The following is a 9,639-nucleotide window of genomic DNA, read 5'->3' as shown; positions in this document are numbered from 1 at the left end:
GATATTTGCATAATATGATAAAAATTGTTGTAGCCATTTTGTTTGAATTCATCCTGTGTTTATTATTCCTCAATATGTATTTAGATTGTGAATTGTGTCTTTTACATTATGCATCACTATTTAATCATGTTACATTTGTAAAACTTGTGTTTTATTAAAGCACTACAATCATTCTATTTCATAATTTTCAAAAAAGCCTGGTTCTCATAGTTCTCGAGATAATTGTGCCCTAACTTTCTAGGCTTCAATTCTTCTCAATGAATTTAAATAGCCAAATGCTTATTTTGTTAAAACCGTATAATTTCAAAATAAAACTTTGTAGATTTCAAGAAGTCGGATCCTAACTTACTGGATATGACATTTAGTTATCTCGATTTTAAAATAAAGGCAATGTTTGATGTTTTGGAATTTCGAGAAATTGAACCCTAACTTACTGGATTCTAATTTCTCGTTTGACTTAAATGACCAAATAACCTTCTCAAAATCCATGAATTTTAAAATTTAAAAATTAAAAAGACATACTTAATTTTGACGATTGAATTGTTGCACCATAACTCACTGAGTGTGGCAATTTATTTCGTCGAAATAAGCGCGTCTTATTATTAATTTGTTTTATTCAAACTTAAACTTCAAAGGATCGTATTTTAAAATCTTTTCAAAATTTCGACCCTAAGACATTAAACAATCAATTTGGTACCAATTTTGGGCGTTACGAGGGTGTTAATCCTCCCTCGTGCGTAACCGACTCCCGAACTTGTTTTCTCAAATTTCGCAGACCAAAATCATTTTTAATGGTGAACCGATCACACGTCGATAAAAGATTGGTGGTGACTCCCACTCCATTTTCAAAGTCGATCCCCGTTTTTCAAATTTAAAAATGGTTTCGACAAATAGTGTTTTTTTTCTTTGTATAAATATGTTTTTAACATTATGTTAAATATATTTTATTTTTTAAAAATTATATAAGAAAAATATATCAAAATACATAGTTAATGCTTTAAAAAATAAAATATATTCAACGAAAAATATATCTTATCATATAATTATAAATTTAGAATTTACTCTATATAAAAAAGTTAATAATTAAAAACATGAATTAAGGCTAATTATTTAGTACATAAGTGAGATTGAGATTTTGACACATGTCCTTAAGTTGCATTAAAAAAAATTAAAAATATAAAATTTGTTGTCGAAACCATTTTTTTGAAAAACAAAAAAAAAGTTTAGTTGTCGACTTGAAAATGAAAATTGGAGTCGCCACCGATCTTTTATTGAGGTGTGATCGGATCACCTTGAAAATAATTTTAGGTCTGCGAATTTTGAGAAAACAGGTTCGGGAGTCGATTACGCATGAGGAAGGGTTAGCACCCTCGTGACGCCCAAAATTGGTACCGAATTGATTGCTTAATGTCTTAATGTCGAAATTTTGAAAAGATTTTAAAATACGATCCTTTAAAAAGAAAATTCGAATAAAATGAATTGGATGATACGACTCACTTATTTTGAGGAAATAAATTGCCACACTCAGTAAGTTAGAGTGCGTCAGTTCAATCTTCGAAATTAGGTTTGTCCTTTTTTAAATTTTAAAAAAAATTCATGTATTTTGAGAAGGATATCTGATTATTTGGGTCAAATGAGAAAATCAAAACCCCGTAAGTTAGGGCTCGATTTCGCAAAATTCTCAAATATCGAATATTTCCTTTATTTTCATTTATTATAAAAATCCTCGTCTTGAGAAAACATGTCATATCCAATATTTTAGGATACAACGTGTCGAATTCCTGAGAATGAGCTTTTTAGTTATGTGTTAATTAAAAGGGATATTCTCGATTATTTAGATTCGACAAGAAAAATTGGAACCCAATACGTTAGGGCTCAATTCTTTCGAAGACTCCAAATACCGAACTTTGCGTTATCTTGAAAGACTTTGAATAAATTGGTTTTGATACTTAAACGATATTTGATGTAACCTTTTAAACGAATAAAGTGAGATAGATTGATAATGGATGATGCGAAATAATAATTCATAAGTTAAAATGTATGCTAATGAGCGATAAAGAATCAATAAATACAAATAAGCAACATAAAATATGTAACAATAAAAACATATATCACACACTAAGTAAATTCTAGCACTAACAATTGAGAACTAATGAATTTAAAAACAATTTAAAAAGAACAAGCAAATTAACGCAAACAAATACACGAGTCCTAAAATAATTGAAAAGACGATTAGCATGGGAGAAAGGAAATTATAATCGAGAAGTTATAAAAATAATAATATACACATACATGAGCATTTGAAATAAATCAAAATAGAGTTAAAGAAAAATATACTACATAAAATAATAGTGTCTAAATAAATTTTAAAGTAAATATTATATAAAAAAGTAAATTAAAATACATCAATTTTAAGTAAATAATACATGTGAAATGAAGATTTTAATAACAATGTGAATGATAATATATACATAATAATATATATAAAAGGGTTAAAATAAATGCAATACATAAAGTAGGTTTTTAGAAAATAATTATATATATATAGGAATAAGTAAAATATATAATAATATTAAATCGGCAAGATATTATATGTACATGTATGTATGAAAATAGTTTAATATAACCTGAATATATATGTATATATATATAGATAAAACATTGTATAAGAATATTATTGTATAGTGAATTTTAAAAATGTGTTATAACATAAAACCATTAGAAAATGTATAAAATATACTGGACTAATATATAAGAAAAAAAATTTTAAACATTCAAATAATATTAGATTTTAAATTAAAATATCATGATAATAAATAATTAAGTAAATAAATAAACAGGCGAATTTGAATCAACTAATAAAGATCGAATTGAATTCGAAACAAAATTAAAGGAAAAAACAGAAATAAAACAAAGCCAAGGGCCAAAATACGATGCGCGGATAACATGAGGGCCAAATGGGAAATATTCCCTTCCCTCAAAATGCGGCGCCTTGTCACGGACCAAATTAGAACACATTTCCAATACGGGAGGACCAGACAGATAAATAACCCATTTGACCAATAAAGCGCGGATCCCCCATGAAGCGGGTCGGGTCGCGCGCGGGCTGCTGGGCAGTGGTCAATATGGCACCGTTTTGGAACCACTGGTCAGACTCGAAATGGTGCCGTTTCAGCTTGGATCTAAATGAATACGATATCAAACATGCAGTACAAATTACAAACAATTAAAGAAATTAAAACGCGTTTTCAGTAAACACAGAAGGACCTATTTAGCAAATAGACCAATTAGCCTAGTATGCGCGGATCCTACCCCGGATCGGGTCACCGCCTGGATTTGGTCATCAAACGATGCCGTTTTGAAGCTATTATGTTAGCATCAAACGGCGACGTTTTAGTCCCGTGTTTAAAACCAAAATAAACCTAAAAATCTAACACTTCCACTTAAAAAAAACTAAACCTAAACTCCTCCCCTACGCCGCTCGACAGATCGTCGTCCTCAAGGGCCCTCGAACCTCGCCCAAACTCTGATGGATACGAAGAGAGCGAAGGTCTGACCACAAGGTAAGTCTTTCTTTCTTTTACTACTTTTTTCTTAACAAACAATCAGCAGGTGCCTCGAGAAGCTTGAGAAGAAGCATGTGATTGTGGAACACCTGACATAATTATCTTAAGAAAAAAAAAACAAATTTACATTATTTACTGTTTTTAATATCATGAATCAAAAGGTGAACAGTTTATAATATCGTTAGTTCAATATCATGAATCAAAAGCTCAATTCTATATCACATGAAATAACACATGCTGAATGAAAAGATAATTGAATTATAATTCAACAAAGTTTAGTAGAATACAGAATTATAACACAAAGTTTAGTACAAAGTTTCATAAACTAGATACATAAAATAACATCAACAAATAGCCCTAAACCTAACTAATTTCTAGATGCTTGCCATTCATCGAACATTTGGTTGGCTAGATCCATCCTCCAAGTAGCCCAAGCATCCGATGGATGAATATTTGTGATATTCGGTTCATCGTCATCCACCACATTAGTTGGTAATCCTTCTCCCACCTCCGCTTCAATGGGATCAATACTCATATGGGTTCGAATAAAATTATGGAGCAAACAACATGCAATAACAATTCTATTGTGCACCCTTACAGGATAAAACGATGGACTCCTAAGTATTCCCCGTCTAAGTTTTAATAAGCCAAAGCATCTTTCAATGACATTACGTGCTGAGGCATGTTTCATATTAAAAAACTCTTGCGGAGAACTTGGCTGATAACCCTGACGCCACTCGTTCAAATGATATTGCTGTCCTCTAAATGGTGCAAGAAATCTCACAATTTGTGTATCCAGCATCAACTAGATAATAACAACCTATAAAATAAATTTTATAATAAATGATTAATTCAGCACACAAAGTTTGATCTTAATGAATAATTCAAATTCCTCTAACTATACACTTTACCATGAGGAACTTTTAGTCCATGTGTTCTACTAATGGCATCTCGGAGCACCCGTCCATCGGCAACTGAACCTTCCCAACCAGGAAGAACATAAACAAATTGCATATCGGGTGTACAAACACCTAGCATATTTGTTGCTATGTCACCTTTTCGGGTTCGATATCTCGGTTTATCAACTGTTGGCACCCTAATCTTGATGTGGGTTCCATCAAGAGCACCTAAGCAATTCTATATCACATGATATAAAACCTTGAGTTAGAATACTAATTTAAATCTAAGTCAACTAAATGTTGTACAAGCTATATATAAAACTCAATCTAATACCTTAAACCATTTCCACCTTGTGTGAGAAGAATCGGCTGTAATTGGCTCCGGCTTTTTAAATAAGACATCTTGTAAGCGTATGACAGCATTTAAAACACTATGAAATGCTCTGCTTACAGTTTCCCCGGACCTTCTAAAGTGATGCTTGATAACTCAATTTTTCAGGTGATGGGAAATGATATGTAAAAACATTGCTACTTGCTCATCAACAAGCATGAACCTTGCGACTTCAATCCCCTATCGATTCTAACATCTCACATAGTTTAAAAAAGCGTTCTATTCATCCTAACTTGTTCAATACAAGTCTCGTCACTAGCATATACAAGCGTCTTCACATAATCCCGTTTTGCATAAAAATCTAAGGTATAGGACCTAATCCTTGGTCTATAAGTCTGTAGGCTAAGGCTGGCACCCATTCTAAACAAGAACCATATCGCAATTCTACAGATTTCCAACCATATTGTCAATGCAAGACCAATTCTTTTACGCCTCACACTTTGTGCAATTAAAGGCAGACGAGCCATTACTGCAACATATTAAAATTAGAACACACTATCAATGAATTGAAGTTGCAATTACACATTATCAAATAAAAATAAACAATACAAATTTAGATCACACGAAACAAAATAGTATCTACTAAATGATATCGTTGCAACTTTAATTTCATTTCTTTATGAATCACCCAAACAATAAAGAAATTATAAAGCATGTATAATTGACCTAAAATTAATTGTTGGTGTATGTATAATTGACCTAAAATTAATTGTTGGTTTATTTTATTTACCCTAAAATTAATTTTTGGTGTATGTATAATTGTTGGTGTATGTATAATTGACCTAAAATTAATTGTTCAGATATGTGTACTTCAAGTTTTAAAACTTGAATAACATTTAATTTCGTATAAATATATTGATTAGTTCATTAAAGCATGTTCAAAGTCCTCACATTGATTAGTTTAATAAAGCATGTTCAAAGTTTGAACATTGATTAGTTTATTTATTTATGATTAGTTTAATTAAGGTTTTTATAATTTTAAAACAAATAAAATAAAGAATGAGGATTTGATTTAATAATAAAATATTAAAGTCCTTATTTTAAGTTGATTAAAATAATTAAGGTTTTTAATTATTGAAGGAATTGCTATTTTATGATTTCACATTATTGACCACTTTGAAAACAAATTTATATATAATTTTCCTTAGAAATAGTAAAATGGGTTCAATAAATATGAATTTGGAGATCCAAGTTTAATTAGATTTTCTTCACATGGTAGGTTCAAATGTGAAAATATTTTCTAAGCAACATTTTTTTTGACTTTCATTCATTTAGGTCTTATTTTAATTTAGTTTTATTATATATGATTTATAGATGACAGGAAAGAAGAAAAAGAATGACACGTGGTGCATTCGACCGATCGAATGGAGTATTTATTTTTAAACTCGTTAAATTCTTTGACTAAAAATAATAATCGAAAAATAATTTAAATACCAATGTAAAAAAATAGAGACAAAAGTAAAAGAAATGAATATGGTTTGAGAGATAGTGGCGTAAACCATAATAAAAAGAGAGCAATTAATCACATTCAATTAGCTTACTTTGGTCGGTGAAATGTCATATAAAGAAAAATATAATGATAATTTAGCTTTGGTAAATAGATTACAAACTTTCACCCTAAAACATCATGAAGGGCATCATGAAGGGCATGAAAATTAATTAAAGGAAAGGTATTTTAATGAAATTAATTACTTGCTTTTACAAGTTTTAGCAATGCTTTTACAATTTTTTGAAAGCCTATTTGAAAGCTTATTTTGAATGCTAATTGAGCGTGAAATTAATTACTTGCTTATTTTAATGGCTGACTTTTCCTTTGTATTATCATGGCCTATGTTCAAAACACATGCTCTTCAAATCCTATGCTCATCCCAATCTATATGATTTATTCTGACAAGGTTTTAAATTTCTCATTTTATACATTATCACTCAATCACAACTTGGTTGACATTTAATAAAATTAAATTATTATAAGCAGTGGTCCGCAAGTAACTCCCAAACGACATTTGATTTCCATTTTCATATTCTATTGACTAACAAATCAAGAACAAATAAAGTTCGGTTTCATATTCTCTTGACTAACAAATCAAGAACAAGTTCAATGAGACAATCAAAACAAGCGCCACAACAGTTTCATCTTCTACTCACTAACAAACTAAAATAACATTTTCCAACAGACTATCAAAACAATGTCCGAATAAACCAACAAAATCTTTATCGCCTATAAACTCTTCAAACATGAATTTGTAATGTACAAGTACTTTAACTTACCTAAAAGATTGAAATCATAAGGTCTTTGATATCTATGTAATCGACCATGTGTATGTATAATTATTTTAGAAAAATGGAATACATGAAAGACATTGAAGTACCGATGTCGTATCTTCACACATATATCCAAAGCCGGACTACACAAATTGCATCTAATGACTTCTATTTTCTATGATCTCGCTTTCGACATGAAATTCAATATTCTTAACATTATAAATTCTTTTGAACATTCGTTATCATCTAACATTTTCATCTTACCTATTTTGCTACTTTCGGAGGACCAAATTAAAAACGACTCGATTCGGGCACTTAAACAAACAAACAAAGAAGAAATCTCATTCGGTTTTGGAGATCAAAAAGGACTCGAAAATTACAACAGAACAAACAAAAATCGAAGATTAGCAGAGAAGAGAGAACAACTTCGAACGCTGGGAACCACTTCAAAGTTATCGAAATTCGATCAAACAAACTTCATAATTTGGCTATAAAACAACCATCCATCATCAAAAAAAAAATTCAAAAGCGAAGGTTAGTAGAGAAGAGAGAACAATTTCAAAGGATCATCTGTTAAGCCTAATCCGACTATTGTTTTCAAAGGATTGTCGGTCCTATGCTGATGAAAAGACATACATGCATAATTTTCCCTACAATATCCATAATAACAATAATAGCAAATCAATAGCATGCATTTCTTAAGCCTAACCAACAACAGAAAACACATTTCAATCACACATGCAATACAAACAAAATAACTATGGAAAACTAACCTATTAGCAAATCGGGGCACAATGAAGAAGAACCTGAAAAAAGCAAAAGGGGAAACCGATTAGATAAAAACAATAGAAAATGTTTACCTCGAAAGTTTTTGTTTTCATCTACAATAGAAAAGGATATTATTCTATCGGGAAACATAGACTAACCGATGACGCAAATCGGCAGAAACTGTGAGCAAATCGGTCGAAATAGAAAAGAAAAGAATCGGGGGAGCAAATCGGCAGAAAAGGCAAGAAAATAAACTGGGACCAAATCGGCAGAAAAGAAAAGAAATGAAACAAGGAAGCAAATCGGATGAAGGTGGAAAACAGAAGAGAAACAAAGGGGATCGGGGGAGGGTAAAAGAGGGAGGGTTTGCTGAAGCGTCACCTAATCTGGGTAGAAGGGGGGAATAGAAATCGGTGCTTTTCACCGATTAGGAAAGTAACGGAATACACGCGTATTAGCAATACGCTGAACCAAACGGCGGATTAGAGAGGTATTAGGTGGGGCCCACCGATTAGGGGTGTATTGGCTATGCCAATACACCAAACCAAACAAGCTCTAAATGTTTAAGGATTTAGCTCATGATTATTGGTAAGTATTGATTTTACCCCTCTACCTATAATTCAATTATTAAATAAAATTGTTACAAAATATTAAAATTTTCTTTTACGTGCATCTTAATTGTAACATAATCTAGTAAAATTTAAAGTTAATTCTTATAAAAAAATTTATAATCAGTTAATTAGATTAAGAATAATGTAGTTTTGTTATATATTTTAATTTAAGTAACCTAATCAACATGCCATGAATAGGAAAAGATTTATCTATATTAATTTTAAGCTTTTGATTGAGTTAGTGTCACTTTTAATTGGGTCACCAATTCGATTAGAGGTAGTGACCCAATTAGAGAAATTATGGACATACCCTTTCGTAATTAAAATAAGTTATATTATTCGATTTTATTTTATTTTCATTTTTTAAAACCAATAAAAATATGTATATAGTGGAATTTGAACTCGAATCAATCAATTGTCAATCAATTGCATTAATAAAACTTTTAATTTACTACACAGCTAAAACTTAATTTTGATATTTTGATATATTTTAATTTTATTATCGCATTTTATTACTTCCATCATTTGTATATTTAAACTTCTATATTATTAATAAAACCCTTAAGCGAGTTGGTGTCATGAGTTAACGAGTACCAACTCAGTTAGGAAATGACTAATATATCCTTTTATTAAATGACTACTATTATTATTTTAATGATATTTTGTCTTTTCATACTTTTATATAGTTTTTAACTAAAAGGAACTAAAATTAACATGTCTAAAAATTGAACTTGTGTTTAATGGATTTATAAATAGATTATTTACCACTACAATAATAATTTTTGAATAAACTTAAAAAATTAACTTTTAATATAAAATATTTTCTCTCATCAAATTTGTGTATTTATATTATTAATAAAATCCTTATTTGAATTGATTTCATTGTTTATTACATATTATTTTTAAATACAATTTTTATTCAAAATTTATGATTTACGCATACAATAGAATCTCTCTAGTATAATTTAATTTAATTACACCTTTTAAGACGATTTAATTTTATGTTTAATTTAACCCATGTGGCTGTGGTTTACTTCTTCCGGTAAAAAAAACAATTAATCGTCGACAGCAGGATTCGAACCTGCGCAGGCAGAGCCCAACAGATTTCGAGTCTGTCTCCTTAACCACTCGGACATATCGAC

The 9,639-nt window shown here is 30.1% G+C and overlaps 1 non-coding gene across 1 annotated transcript; it reads right to left on the bottom strand.

The window, feature by feature from the left end:
• Positions 1 to 9,557: 9,557 nt before the first annotated feature.
• TRNAS-CGA (transfer RNA serine (anticodon CGA)) lies at positions 9,558 to 9,639 on the bottom strand. Its single transcript has one exon. It is a non-coding gene; the product is annotated as a tRNA-Ser (tRNA).

The sequence above is a fragment of the Gossypium raimondii genome, chromosome 2 (genome assembly GCF_025698545.1).
Source record: "Gossypium raimondii isolate GPD5lz chromosome 2, ASM2569854v1, whole genome shotgun sequence".
Taxonomy (NCBI): Eukaryota; Viridiplantae; Streptophyta; class Magnoliopsida; order Malvales; family Malvaceae; genus Gossypium; species Gossypium raimondii.
The sequence above is the reverse complement of the archived record's forward strand: the minus strand, read 5'-3'. Positions and strand labels throughout refer to the sequence as shown.